Consider the following 15,141-nt stretch of genomic DNA (forward strand, 5'->3'; position numbering starts at 1 on the left):
AGGACCATAAGCTGCTTTCAAGTAACTGCTAGGGCAGTGCTCTCTGCTTGCACATGTCAAACACATGGCCCCTTCCCAACAGGGGCTCTGGGCAGAGGTTTTTATGAGACAGTTGGAGTGAGCTAGTGTTGAGGCACTGTGGTATGCCAACAGATGGGCTAGGATGAACATCTTATGTTGGATATTGCTCCCTAGAGGCTATTTCTGGCCTCTTTAGGCCTTTTGTGTTGCTGGAGGGCAATGGAGCTACGACATAATACAGAATTAGGCTTACTAGGTCTGAATGAAGAAGGTGTTTCTAGTACTTATGAAGCAAGTGCAAGTCAGCTATTTCAGTGCTGAAATGGTAATTGTCTCGCAATTTGAGTAATTACCATGTGTGGCAATATATGTGTGCTGTGACAGCATTTTCTAATGCATCCTTTAACGTGCAGTTATGCCATGCAGTCACAAGGCTTCGTCTGTTCCACAAACATTTTAGGGCTTGTGAATAAAGTTAAGCACATACTTCAGTTCCTCATTGTGTCAGGAAGAGATTAGTTACAGCCTTAACTCAGCTCCACCAAGGTGCATTTTTACTCCTCAGAGCAGGGCTTCCTACTGCTTTTACACATTGTAGTCCCTATATGTAGAAAGATTACAATGTACAACCTTCCCTCCTCACTAAACTGATAATAAAATAAAGAGTAACTCTGTTAAGTAACAACAACAGGAAAAATATAGCTCAAGACACTCGGAGATATTTAGGTGGCTGTCCTGGGTTCAGCAGTAGCAGTCATTTTTTCTCCTTCTTAGCAGCTGGTGCAGTGCTGTGTTTTTTACTTTTGGCCTGGGAACAGCGCTGATAGCACCGACGTTTTTAGTTGCTGCTCAGTAATGTTTACTCTGACCAAGGACTTTCTGAGCCTCATGCTCTGCCAGGGAGGAGGAGAAGCCAGGAGGAAGCAGAGACAGGACACCTGACCCAAACTAGCCAGAGAGGTATTCCATACCACAGCACATCATGCCCACTATATAAACTGGAGGGAGTTACCCAGAAGGGCTAGATCACTGCCCTATCGGGCTGGGTATCGGTCGGCGGGTGGTGAGCAGTTGTATTCTCTTCCCTTGTTATTTCCCTTATCATTATTATCATTGGTGGCAGTAGCAGTGGTTTGTGTTACACCTTAGATACTGGACAGCTCTTATCTCAACCCTTGGGAGTTACATTCTTTCAATTCTCCTCCCCATCCCTCTGGGAGCAGGGGGAAGAAGGGCGGAGAGTGAGCGAACTGCTACATGGTACTGAAATACAGGCTGGGCTTAAACCACGACAGTGGCAAATTCCCATTGAAATTTTCTAGCTAAAGCGACTCTTTCACTCAGTTTGCATGTGGACTTCAGTTATGTCAGTATATCACCATTTCAAGAAATCTTTACCCATTCTCAGCAGTTCATTATGACTCTTTCAGCCAGTCAGACTTGACTGAAAAATTTGTAAATATTTAAGTGCTCCCAGTTCTGGATTCTTAAACTTTTCCCCTGTTTGAGATGGCTGCTTATAATCAGAGCCAAGCTTTGTCTGCCTTCCCTCAGCTAGGAAATAGTGCTTTTTATATGAGAAGAATAAACCTTTCAGTTGATGTTTTCACTCCTGGTTGAGAGCACAGCCTGTAGCTGAAGAAGGTGGGTGTGATAACATGCCACCAAGGGTAGTGGCCCCTCTCCAGCCAGGGAGATACAAGATGGGGCGTACGGACACGGTCTGGGGGGACTCTGCTGCTCACGGTTCATTAATGGGTCTTGAAGGCTGGCTAAGTACCGTGGCACTCTGTGGTGGTTATGCAGCTAGTTACAGCCTGGAAGACAGTTTTTGGCATTTATTGGTGCCCTGTGACACTTAAATTATCATAAGGTCAGAGAATTCATTGAACCCGAGCAGCACTTAAGCACTGTTGGACTCATTTGTGGCTATTCAGACCAAACATGTTTTTCAGAGGGAGACTATTGGCTCCGGGTAAAACATTAATGCAAAGGGCACAAAAAGAAAGTTAGTCTGCTTTAAGAAGCTGTCTTGCTGCTGTAGCAGGAGTGGACAGGAGATCATTCCAAACAAGCTGCTTGCTGTGCCAGACAAAGGAGTCTCTGGGATGCCAACAAGAGATAATCAACAAGGAGACACCTGTGCTATGGTTCTTTCACTGGCTTTCCTCTCTTTCCACCTACTGCGGGTATCTTGCTGATCTCAGAGCACTAGGATTCAACAGACACCTTTCTAATATTCCAGATCTTGAGAGAAACATGACACCGAGCTGTTAATAACTTCACCTGCCCACTTTAACACGTCCACTGCTGTTTTCACTATCCCAATACCAGTGGGAAGTCAGCAGGGGAAAAAAACAAATGCCTAATGAAAAACTGCCTAATGAAGACACAAAAAACATAAATCAGCTACTTCTGGAAGGCAGTGTTGAAGCCCAGGCTGTTACAGGAGCCTCCCTAGGTGGCAGAAGTGACCTAGTCCCTGGGAGATAGCCAGGATGCCCCCTTCTGCCTTGCTACAGGGGAAGAGGGGACAAGGAGGAGGAGGAGGGAAGGACTCCAAGGGAACACTTGGTGGAGGTTGAGATTCCTTTCCTCTGAGTCAAGGGACAGCAGATGTCAGTGCAAAGGTACAGAGATGTAAATGACAGGCTGGGTTCATTCTCTTCCCAGAGCAACAGCAGCTGAGTCAAAACAAGCACAGCCAGAAACATGAAGCTTTTAAACCCCACCTCCGTGCACTCACTCACACATATACACACACCATAATTCATGTTACATGAAAGCAGTGATTACCACAGCTTCCTGGCTGTCTATTTCTGTTTATTTACGGTGCATTACACATTTTAATGCTATTCTCATACAGTGGCTCAGCTGCCACTGTTCTGTATTTGGGTGGGGAAAAAAAAACTCCTAAACAACAGATGGCTGATACAGTATGTTGTCCCCTGGGAACACAGGAGAAAGGAATGCTCAAGCACCTTCCAGGGAGCAATAATTTGGAATTATTAATAGCATTATTCCCCCTTCCCATTTCAATCTAGTTTATGGCTACCCACTTGAGCCATGGTGGGAGGACTGACGTGGGTTGGGGAGAGAAGGGCCAGAGCTGCTCCCAAACTGACCTTTTAAACCCCCTGGCCTCAGAGGAGTTCTTACATCGTCCTCTATCTCTGTGATCATGTCTAGCTCTGGGATGCCTCAAGGCATGAGATGGAAAGCGGGGGGAGGGTGGCAAAGGTTTGACATAAGCCTGCGGAGAGCCACCAAACTCGTGTCTTGTTTGAAGCTGGGTTCAAGCTAATGGTAAGAGATCAGCTACTAAAAATGCTGCCCACTGTGAGGTCATTGCTCATTTTCTCTTCTCCCCCTCCCCATAATGTAAGAACATGGGGACTTGACTTTATTAATTTACTTAAGGAAATAGTAGTCAGCTCAAACCAAGTTGAGCATAAGAGATTTATATCTCCTTGACGTCAACCTTACCATCATTCGCCCTTGAAGCCTGACTTCTCATTACCACTACTCTCCTTGCAAAATGTAAGTCATTTTGTTTATGCCATGGGAAAAATATATAATCTCTTTAAGTGCATCAACAGTATCAACATAAAAACAAATAATACTGAACAGGCAGCAAAACTAGAATCCATTGTGCCAGCAATGCCCATTGTGAGAGACACACAGACCACTGCTGTGTACCTCCTGCTGTACCCTGGTGTGTAGGAGTGACACATCTAAAAGGCTCTTTTTACATCCCCTAATAATCCAGCCATCCCTGTGAGTGCACTGCAGGCACCGTGCTATCAGCAGAGCTTCTGCTGTAATAAACTGCTCTTTTAAATGCCCAGCAGTAGTGCCAGGAAATGTGCTGAAAGTATATCTAGGATTCCGAAGCCCTTGTTGCATAGGGCAGGGGAAATGCAGCAATGCCTTCAGTGCCATGGCAGTCTACGTTGGCTCTGAACTAGGAGAAAGAAATACCACCTTTCACCTATCCAATTCACAGCCTTTTTTCCAATGGGAACCTCAGATCAGATCGAAGAACCTGGCAGTTTCTAAGAGGACTGTGTCCACTGAATGGAAGCAGAAAAGAAACACAAATAACAAACTGCTCTTGATGGAAGCAAGCTTCAGGCAGTGTTGCATGGAGTCATATCTCAACCAGACAGCCATGGGTGAAGGGCTCCATGTCTCATCATAAACTTCTTCAGTCACCCAGTTCCTCCTGACACCCTGTTTGCAGAAGCTGTTGCTACAAAAGGGTAGCCTGAAAGGGCTAAGCCTTGCATCACTTTTATTTTCAAGCTACCACAGTGCCATTTGTGTTCCTCATTTCACAGAATGCTAACTTCATTAGTTTATATGTATCTGCACAGCTATTTTTATACAATATATATATGTACACAATGGCAAGGACAGACAGCCAAATGTTGACCTCATGCACAGACAAAAAAGGAAGCTCCACTCATGCTACTAATATTACACTGGATTTACAGGGTACGGGGTGACAGCCAGAGTGTCTGGTTGGTATAGCCTACACAGTTAAGCTTCCTGCACACTTGTTCCCTGCTCTATTCACGTACTGCTGACAGGGGCCTCACCAAGCCCCTTCTCAGCCCTTGAAAGGCTTCCTAAAGGAAAGGAGGAGGAAATCCCCCATGTGAAAGGAAGGTTTGGGTGGCAGTACAAAGCAAGAGAACTACAACAGAGCTCAAATGCCAGAGAACATGAAGGGCAAGTCACGATGCGGACTGGGGAGGGGGGGCACTGACCACCACCTCTTGCCACGTCTGGACTATCCTTAAAGAGGGGAAGTAAAACAGATGCTGACCCCTCTGAGGGAAGAAGCACATGAGAGGAGCATGTTTGAGTCTCCAACCTGCCCTCAAGGAGGACTCCATTCTAGGGGCAGAATTGGGTTTGCACTGTCCCCTAGCAGGTCTAGGTTTTAGGGGCCAGTTAATCCCAGACGGCATGTGCTAGCTGAGATGGAACTGTAACACGGTCCACATGGGGGGATTTCATAGCAAGAAAAAAATGCTTCTGCTATGCGGTAGTATTTGTAACTGAGGGTATTTTTAGCCTCCAAGCTCAGTGCACATGGGCAGCAGGCACAGCGTGGAGGGGGATGTGGTAAGAGCTTTAAGGAAGCTGCTTGGGGTGGCCAGCTTAGCAAGGCGGAGCTTCAGTGATAAAATTAAAGGCTATGTTTTGATGGAAGCAGGGACCTAGGTGTGCTTCTACTGGTGTTTTGCAACTGACCTGCTCCAACCAGAGAAACTAGAAGCATCTTAGGCTACTTTTTGTCCAGCCTCTTAGTCATTCAAGGTTTTGCTGTCACTTCAAATCAAATGATAAAACATGTTCAGCTTAAAGCTGAGTGCATAAGAGATGGCTTTATCGGTTTTGTCCTGTGTTGATGAATCAGGGGAATACCATTCTGACTACAGTAAACTATTTGGGGTTTCTTGGTGGGGTAATTCAGACTAAACTTTTCAACCCAAAATGAAATGTACATTTCATCCTCCAGGTGTTTAGTTCTCTTGTTAAACTTCGTTTCCTTTCAGTTTAGGTCACATTTCAAATTAAAAATGACATTTTGACACAAAAGGTCAAAAAGTTTCATTTGAAAAAAGTCAAAATAAAAGCTTTTTTTTTTTTCTTTTTTTTTTTTTTTTAAGAACTACTCCATTAAAGACTGCTGAAACAAGAAGTTTCAAACTTTTAGAGATTTTCCTTTATCCCTACGTTTTTTGATAGAAACTCCTTTTCAGGAGAACTACATCTCCTAAGAAAGTTTCTAATCCTAAATAGACTGCAAAACAGAAAGTAGAAGAACAAAATTAGAACATCAGCCCACTTTCACTCAGCTAAACTGTGGTCTTACTTGCCACATGAATGAACCCCCTGAGAGCAAGGAATAGGGAAAGGGATAGGGCATTCTTGACAGACGCTGCTGAGAGGAAGACGGTCCTCAAGAAGAAACAGGGAACACACACGAGCTGAATTTGTGACAGTAGTCATATTGCTTTGCAGGGCAAACCTACAATCAGCAGAAAAGTGCTGCATCTAGAAATATTTCTGTCCTTTATCCCCATGACTGACTACACAGGCTTTGCAAACTGCCAATAGCTGTGTAGGCAGTGGCACTGCTGTCACAGGGAAGGTGTTTCCATTTTCCCAGAGATCTGTTTGCTTTGTCAAGACCCTGCATTATGATACTAGCAGCCTCTCCAGTCCAGACTTGCTGTGCTTTACTGTGGGCAGTGAAGTAATCTTGGAGTCCTGACTCGACTATCCATATTCCCCACTCTGTTTATGAACTGTTTTGCTGTTTACAGCAGAAAAAAAAATTGGAGTATGAGCATTATCCTGTAGCTAAGGTCCTTCAGTGACTTCTAGTGAGGAAAACTTAGGACTAGTGGTAACACTTGGTTTTCTGTTATTGTGTCCTACCTTCTCCTTCTGCTCTGTCCCCTCCTGACACACACGCCAGCAGTGATTAAATCATTGGGAATTAATCACATCCTGTGAAAGAAAAGTGGGCCTGTAGTTTCTCTTTTCTGTTGGTGGAATAATACAATCCACTTCAGAAATCATTTGTGATTGTTTGTTACAGGCTTTTGGCCAAATTAGCCAGTTGCATGAAAGCAAACCTGCAACCATTCACCACACTTCATCTTTCAGCTCCAAAGGTGCATGTAATGCATTCCCTGTGTGCGGCACATACCACAAACAAAACCAGGGAAAAGTCACAGTGATTTCATTGTAAATTATCATGAATTCCATGCTGCCCTGAAAAACTGAGTTAAGACCTGTGTTTTCCGTAAGTCAGGAAATTTCACAGCTTCAGGGAAAGGAAATCCAGAACAGCAAGAGGTCATTTCAAATTCTGCAGCTCAAAGATTGCACCAAAAAATCCTCCCTCCCATCCTTCCACTCCTCTTGGGGTGGCCTCAGCCAAGGGGAGGCAGCCATCCTGCTCCCCTTTTGGTCTGGCTGTGCCTGCACCGGAGTGGATAAATGCTGAGAATCAACCAGGAATCAAATCCATTTTGTTGTTAAATCAAACAAAAGTCGTGCTAATGACTACGAACACGCTGGGAATTGACATACTTCTCTCCCAGGCTGATGGCCGTGGCCATGGGCTGAGGTGGGGTCTCAGGGGTCTCAGAGGCTGCCTCCTCCCCTCTGCCCAGTGGCATGCAGGGCAGGCAGCCTCCCACCAGCAAGAAATGCTGGCTCTGAAGGGAACTTTCCCTAGACCCTTCCTCTTCAGTCCCACATAGGGAGTGCTAGGATGCCAGCCAGACCCACAGGTCATCCTCCGGGATGCATCAAGCAGACTGGCTTCTCTGCAGGGTACGTGTCCTTCTCGTGAGACTACGCCTGCAAGGTAGCAGGGCTTGATTTTGTATTTGGTCCCAGAGCCCTAAAGCACGCCTGCAGCAGTCACCTCAGCCATGAATTTCATCACGGCATTATTGATTAATTAATTAATCATGTTGTGGTGCTGTTAGCTACCTCTTTGCATTGAGTGGGCTGTACAAGCAGCTTGGGGGCTCCTGAAAAGCTGAACCCCTCCACATCATGCTACAGGCTGCAAAAGAAACAGGTACATGTCTATCTGCGACAAAACCAGTCTATGTCTCTCACTCTCACAGCTATTCCAGCTGTAGCGTTGTCTTTGTCCTACAGTGTGGCTAACCTCTAGGATTCATTGTCAAGAAGAGGAGGAAAAAAGAAGATTTTTTAAGAAAAGATCCCAAGAACAAATGCAAAAGCTAATAATAAAGAAGACAAGTTCCACTGGGATCCAAGAAGTGGGTGTAAGTCCGACATTAAACCTTTTATTTAACAAAATTAATAAAGATCTTATTAAATATTAATGAACAAAGCTAGAGTCAATTATCTCCCTGGTGAGTTCTAAGCACAATGAAATATGTCATTCTTCTTCCTTTAGTGTGATTGGTAGGGGTTAATTTTAAGTTCAACCTTTTGCCACTTGACAGGTGGATTTCAGGAGGTTTACATAGCATAATCACAACCCGCATTTCACTATGGTGACAGGTTTCCCACAGAGCCTGCCCATAGAAATGTTCTTTCCCTTTGCTCAGGGGGACTGAGGAAGAGCATGTCCCCTGGCTACGTTAGTGCTCAGACTAGCAGGACACAGTCAGGCTCTGCTGCCAGTGTACTGCATGATCTTCAACAAGTCATTTAACTTCAAAAAAATTGCATTAAAGTGCTGCCAGGATGCGAGCTTCTCCTCAAAATCACACGTGCATGTGGAATGAAGGGGTACTTTCAAAACTTTTATTCCCAGCAGAGAAACAGCCAAGTGCCAATCAAAAGATGGGTATTGAAGAGGAGAAAGGAGAGAGAAGAGAGAACAGAAGAAAAAGGAAAGGGGGACGAAGAGGGAGAGGAAGGTGGAGAGAAGCCCATCTTACCCTTCCTTGTCATAGGATCATAGTTTAGGCTGGAGGGTGCCTTGAGTGTCTCCAGTCCAAACTTAGAGTAGGTTGCTTAAGCCCTGTCCAGTTGAGTTTTGACTGTTTTCAGAGATGGAAAGTCAACAGCCTTGCTGGACACTTGCTTCAGTGCTGAACTGCTCTTACAGTGATCTTTTTCACCCTCTACTCAGCCAGAATTTCACTTACTGTGACTTGATGCAAATGCTGTCAGTATCACCTTGCTCTGGTGTGGCAGGAGTCCCATAGAAATGCAGCAAAGCCCTATGCTATGTTACTGTCTTTCTTGAACCACCACCCTAGATAAGGAGAATACTGGGACACCCACTGTGCTGAAGCATCATGCTTATGCAGGACTGGATGGCCAGCTAGGACAGGTACTTCAGAGAGTGGGTAGAGGATGGAGAATAGTCCTACCCTCTCAGATCAGTCCCAAGAGAGCTCTTCTCCAACAAGGAGCCCAGGGCAGTCAGAAGGGTGCTACCAGCTTATTGGTGTTTCTGAAAACTCACTGGGCTGCTTGGCTGGAAGTCTCTTTGGGAAGACACAGCATTATTTCGTTTTCAAGGGCCTTGAATAGCTTCCCCGCCTATGGCCTTTATCAGCCTCAGCTCTTTTTGTAGCCCTGCCATCTGAATTTTTTGTTCACGTAACTGTAGCTAATTCCTTTTGATGTTTCACAGCAAATACAGCTTCCTGAATACTTGCTATGCCAACTCAGTGGATGCTGGCTTTGCACATAAGGAAAAAAATACATGGATGCATGGTAAATGAGAGCTACTCAGTGACTGCTCTGGACATGTGTAGACATTTCTGTGTTGTGTTTGTTTTGGCTGGCAAAGCAGGAAACTCTGAATATCCTGAAGGTTAAGAAAATGCACATGGACAGGGCATGATATTTTGAAGAGAGCCTTGACCCAAACCTGTGATTAAACAAAAAGGAAATAGCATTTGAAAACCAAGTAAAGGATCACTAAGATATTCAGGGCCTTGGAGGGAGTAATCCATTTTCACTTTTCCTGGCATTTTGCCTGTCAAATTATGAACTTATTTGGGGTGCTAAATGCTTTGCTTGTCTCTCTGAAAAATGTAGGAACTGCTGGCCTTTTTTCCAGTGGAAGGGAGAAATCATTAGTGATCCCAAAGGTTAAGAAACTGGCACCATTGGAAGACAGCACTCCTTTATTTATTCATCAGCTGGGCTCCATATAGGCTCCCAAAGTGCAGGATTCCCCACTTGAGTGTCTGCCTTCTCCAGAGATATCTCTGTATTTGCTCATGTGTGCACACAGGCATCAACTTATGTATAAAGGAAGATTAGGTCTGCAGCTAGATATATAGTAGAGATACATTTGGACCAAAATTATAACGTGGTTCTTGCTGGACCTTTTCATTGTTTCAGCTAAACCGAACTCTAAATACATACTCAAAGGCTTCAGATGTTAGCTCTGGCACAGGCTATATGTTTATATATCTATATCTCCTCAATCCATACAGAGTTGGTGTGTCTGGGGCCACTGACATGCCAACACACACCTCCTGGTACGTGAGCAACTAATGCCAGGGAGGTTGGCAGAGGGGTGAGAGATGATTGCCCATGGTACCCTCTATAGAGGGCCTTGGGTCATGGGGTCTTCAACGTCATAGTTTATAGCAAAATGCCGTGCAGACCTTTGCTTCAGAAAGGGCTGTGTGAAATCCAAACTCAGGCACATCCCTGGTGAGGATTTTGCTGCCTGTGAAGCCACAAGATGCCCCAGGGCACATGGAAAAGCTCTTTCCAGCTCAGAGTAGTCCCATTCTGCTGTGTCTGTGTCACATCTGTTTTGGCATGCACCAGGCCTGAGGCACGTGTGAAGTACCAGAAAAAACACAGCTACCCTGCCTTTCTGCCCTGTCTTTAATGTGCTGCTTCTCTCTGAAGCCTGGATGTATGGCAGTGACCCATGGAGGTGTTTAACCTCAGCCCTCCCACCAAAAATGGAGAAAACCCTCTGGACCAGGTCAAGCTCTTCTCTCCAGCTTTCAGAAGCATTGTAAGAGCATAGGGGAGTGTATCAGCTTGGAAAATCCTGTCTATTGAGAGCAGAAGGTATTACCTGCTTAGGCAATTGCTTAGGCAATTAAGTGAGGTGAATTTTCCTCTACAGTGGTATCCAGAGAAATCAAGAATCAATGCTGCCTGACTCTCCATTCAAACTTCTCTCCAAGGAAGCACAGGAGGGGCAAAAATGGAGGAAATTACAATAAACTTAAGCCTAAGAATTGTAAGCCTTAGCCCTATCCTTCAGCTGCCCCTTACATTTTCTGCTTAATTTTAAAAATTCATGCTTTGAAGGAAAAAAGGAACTTTGAAAGGAGGTATGGAGCAAGCTTGTTAAAAATACAGCTGAATTTCCACTGCTTGTTTGTGGAACTGAGTACAGAAAATCAAAAAGTGTTCTGCAAAGGAAGAAATGCATTTACTGAGGTATCACGCTGTAGCAGTGCACAGGGACCTCTAATGAAAGCATGTTCCAGTATGCTAAGCAGTCCTTATCTACATGGGAAGTTGCATTTCCTGACACCTTCTGAAGTCATAAGGCACCACAACAAAGCACAGTGGCTTCTCTTTTGCCAGCAGGAAAAGTAACGCACTGAGATCAGGCCTCATGCCTCAAAGGGGAGAGCTGAGTGACTTTGAAAGTGTGTTTAATAGGGCTCACCCCAGTGCCACAGAGCTGGGATCCCAGCGCCTGTCTCCTCAGGTGCAGGCCATCACCTAATTAGATTACAGCTCACCTGTCCTCTTGCATGTATCACCCATACACTGGGACACAGAGTTTGCTATCTGAAAAGCCTCTAGCATTCAGTTTGTGCTAGATAAGTAATAATGACATTAATGGACTAAAATATTAACATAAAAGACTAACAGTTGTAATTTCTTCTTTGTATGATTTGAGCTAACGGCATCTTCTTTTCTCAAAGGGAGACTTCTTTGAAAGGATCAAGAACAGCTCTGCAAAAGTGGGAGGAAGGGACATTTATGTAACAAAAAGCCTTTTCCCCCTTAATTTTCTCAGTTGGCTGCACAGTCTTCTCCTGTCTTTTGACAAGATCTCTTAATAAAAACATTAAAAGGATAAGCATAGGCAGTTCCATTTCCAGTAATAGGATGGGTATGAAGCCAATGAGGAAACTTTATTTCATAAAACCTCCCTGCTGAATCTACACTACCTCAGCATTTATTCGCTTCTTTGCTTTATTGTCTAGTTAAAATGGAAATAGCTCAGCTTCGGCTCCTACTCATCAAGCCGTGTGGATGACAATGTCAACTGGCACCAGTTTTCATAAGCTAAAAGAGCTGCCCTGGGGTAAGCAGCAGTGAAACCAATCAGATTTAGTGATTAATATTTCCTGCTTCAGAAAGGATAAAGACACACGCAGTTGAAATTAGACTACACTGGTAAAGATGACTTGAGAGAATAGCCAGGCAAACATCAGGTTTTTGAATGAAGGACCAATGGCTTAATTCTGAAATGACATTTCCCAGTACGGAAATGATGTTTTATGGTTGTGTTACACAGACAGGCAAGCATTAAAAAATACAAAAAAGAGTTACCTTCTGCTACCCTGTGGCCAAATCTATGCCCTCAGCCATTAGAAAAAAAGGCAGACTTACTCTCAGTGCTTGTGCAGTAATCATTTGCACCAACTCCAGCCAAAAATTGTCCCTCTCTCCTTTGAGCTTGGATGTGTTCCCGCAGCATTCCCAGTATGGTTCTGAGAAGTAACATACTCTCTTATCCTGTTCTTTTATTCCTTTCACCCATCAGCAGTTTTCATTTTGCTTTGCTTGCCTGGCCACCTGAAGGAAATGCTTACAGTCTTTTTAACTGGGCTCAGGGTGTTTGACTGTGAAGATGTTACATCAATGCTAAACTAGTGCATTGTCAAAATAGAGCAATCCAGCTAATGAACAGGCAAACTCCAAGTGCTGGGTTCATGCTGGTGAGTTTGGTATGCTAATGCTGCATATAACTGAGACTTACACTGGGTTTACTGTTTCTTCTGCACTTTTATTATAGAATATTTGCTTTCTAAAGATGTAAAAAGAGTAAAGGCCTTTTCTCCTGCCTCAATTTTATCTTGTAATAGGTATCCTAGCTGAGAACTGGCATAGGGATGAAGCAACCTTTTATTCACATATACAACTGCCTCGCAGCTTTCACACCACTTTCCTTTTCTCAGTCCTTGCAAGAGGAAGAAAGTGAGCAGGAATTCTGTGGACTTCAGTGTCAGGTACAATTGCTGAGGGTGCCTAGCCATTTCTGATTCAGCAGATTGTCTTAACCTAGACACAGAAAAGACTGGATAGTCATTAAAGTCCAGTGAAAGATCTGGGCCCGCAAATTTACAGCCTGCTGTTACAGCACAGCTTCTGGGGTTTCATGCTCTCCCCAAGACACAGATGGGTGGAAAGCTGTCAGATCTTTTCCCACAGGAGCCTCATGGCAAGTCGAACCTGTGCTTGGATACAGAGGATGTCTCACCTTGCCACTTCCAGGACAGAGGCTGTTAGAAGAGCAGTGCACTGTCTGAGCAAGCTGTGTGCTGTTAGCTATTTGTTTTTCACAGAGTTTTGGATCCCAGTGTAACTCCAGGCAGCTCTAAGGCTGTAGGACACATTACAATGGGCTAATGGAGTCCCTGACAGGATGCTGAGGCTTTCTGAGCCAGAACTTTCTAACAAAAAAGAAAGCCAAGTCCAATAGAAATAGCTTGGAAACAAAGAAGCCTTTGAAGGAGGAATGAACAAGAACAAATGAGACACAGCCCAGGTGGCAGAAGGGGGGAAAGAATCCCACTAAATAGTGAAAACTCAGGCAGCGAGAGACAGGTCTGCCTGAACAGAAGGAAAGAGAGACCAGGCTTAGAAAGAGGGGGAAAAAAAGAAGTCACTAAAAGCAGAGGACAAAGCATTAGGAGCCGAAAGGGTCTGAGCAGGGCACTAAGATCAAAGAGACTGCTTTATGGAACTTGAAAAAACAAGTAAAACATAAAAGCCATTCCATCCCAGGTAACTCCACAGCTGAGGTTTGAGGTTTTGCAACACAAGGTGTAAAATGTTTAACCTGGTTGTCTAAAAAAGAAATCTTGCCTACCAGAAATTTCTCCTGAAATACAGGAGTGCTATTGTATATTTTTAAGTCTTCCTGATTTTGTTCTATTCTTTCCTGGCTTCCTATCATACCAAATTTGATGGTGATTCCTCAGTATCACACATTTTGGTGGGTAGATAGCCCAGCTGAGTGAGAGAATGAAATCATACTGCATCTAGTTGAAGAACAGTTGCTTGGGGTGCTCTGAAGGGGAGGAGACGACTAATAAGGGATTACACCATACAGACACGTGCGGCAAATGAATATATTAAGGGACAAATTTTAAGTCCTATTACAGGTCATGGCTTTCAAAAGAGCTTGGTCTGCATTTGAGCATGTAAAAAAGCAGATATTTTACATGAGTATTTTACATATATTCGGAATGAGATGAAATATTCATTTGGGGGTGATAGAGTTTTATGGTGAATCCTGAAGGTCATTGTAAGTTAGAAAGCTGGATTCCTTTTCTCTCGGCTATATGTCCCCCTAATTTATACTCTCTCCCCCCAAAAGATTAGCAAATAAACTCATTTTATTTAAATGCACTGTCAAAATACAACATAGTCAGCTTCAGCTCATGCTTCAGCTCAAGAGCAGGAGCAGTCCATGCTGAGAGAAAGCTGCACTACCAGTAGATCAGAGCTTTCAGTCAGGGCCACGGGGGTAGCTCTGATGGCTTTACATTCATGATTAATACACGTCTTTTGTAAATAGCTCTTCTGCATTCTCTCTCTCCTCTCTGCCTGCTACCTGTGAGTTCTGCCATTTCTGATGTTTGACAGCCTTCGCAGTTGGCTTGGATTAGGAGAAAAGAGAGTATTTGGGGAGGGGGAGATGCATGCACGCCCATGTGTGTGCATAGACAACACATAGCTTGTGAGCCTCCACCCTCTCAAAGCAGCTTTTCATTCTTGTCAAGACAAACCCACAGTGAAGTTCAGAAGTCATTGCTGTGACAGGAAAAAGACCAGTTCAAATATGTCACTCCATCAGAGCATAGTATTCCCGCCTGGTAAAGGTCACTTGGAGAGAAGATATGAAAGCTATTCAATACTTGAACTTACCCAAAAAGTCAAGCAACTTATTTACTATGCAGTGACCCTGTAGTGACCTCATCCACAACATGTACAGCTCCCACTGGCATCAGTTGGTGTCATGAGTACAGATCAAGAAAACAGTATTGCTGCTTTAGGGGAATACATCAAGTACATCTCTGTGGTTTAGTTTTACAAGACCTGTATGCATCTTTCAATCACTTTTTATAAACATTAATAAAGTATTGAGTGGAACTTTGAAAGATGTGCTTTTATTTTCATCAAGGTATTTCCGGTGCTATTTTTCAAATCATGGCAAGCAAGACACACCAAAGACATGGGAGAGTTGCTCAAGCTGTGACATCTTTCGCCTTGAACAGGACCAGTCACAGTGACGCTCTGAAATAAATTCTGCTCCAAGACATCATTTGCTTAAAAGTGAGGAATAAGCAATATTTTTTTCTTTCTCAA

This window comes from Lathamus discolor, chromosome 5 (assembly GCF_037157495.1).
Source record: "Lathamus discolor isolate bLatDis1 chromosome 5, bLatDis1.hap1, whole genome shotgun sequence".
NCBI classification, from domain to species: domain Eukaryota; kingdom Metazoa; phylum Chordata; class Aves; order Psittaciformes; family Psittacidae; genus Lathamus; species Lathamus discolor.